Raw genomic sequence first — 679 nt, 5'->3', positions numbered from 1 at the left:
AGCGACGTGTCCTTGTCCCCCGTGGGCAGCCAGCGCGTGCGGCCGCGACCCCGCAGGTACCTGGGGGCGGGGGTCCGGGAGGGGGGAGGGTCCCCACGGGGCGGACCTGCGGGTGCCGCGCAGCCACTGCCGACCTCTGACCTGCGACGTCCGCCCCAGCCCACGGCGGCTCGTGGGCCCTGCGCGGGTCACGTCCAGGACCCGAGTGTACCCCGGGGCAGGGGCAGCGGGCCCGTGAGGTCCTCCGAGCCGGGACCCCCCAGCCCAGCAGGCACTGAGGGGCCACAGAGAGGTGCCCGGGGTCAGTCAGTGGCGCCACCCAGGGGCCGAGAGGGGGGCACAGCACAGGAAGGGTCGGAGGGTCAGTGTGGGGTCAGCTCAGGGCTCAGAGTGACATTATGAGGACCCGGGTCCCCGTGCGCCCAGGGCTCAGCCGTCCACCATGAGTGTCCCCCGTGAGGGCGCGCGCGGGGAGCGACCACGGGCGCCTGTCTTCTGCCTTCCAGCTCCCAGAGCCTCCTCCGGACCCCACCTCTTGGCACAGCCCGTCCCAGCCATGAAGACCAAGAGCCGAGCCACCGGGCGCCGGGGGTCCCCGCAGGGCGCAGAGGCCGCCGGCGCCGGGGAGCGGGCCGCCGAGCGGCAACAGCAGGCGCCAGAGCCGAGCAGGGGCCTGCGC

The sequence above is a fragment of the Orycteropus afer genome, unplaced genomic scaffold (genome assembly GCF_000298275.1).
Source record: "Orycteropus afer afer isolate SDZICR_OR568_19922 unplaced genomic scaffold, OryAfe1.0 scaffold00006, whole genome shotgun sequence".
In the NCBI taxonomy this organism is placed as follows: domain Eukaryota; kingdom Metazoa; phylum Chordata; class Mammalia; order Tubulidentata; family Orycteropodidae; genus Orycteropus; species Orycteropus afer.
The sequence above is the reverse complement of the archived record's forward strand: the minus strand, read 5'-3'. Positions refer to the sequence as shown.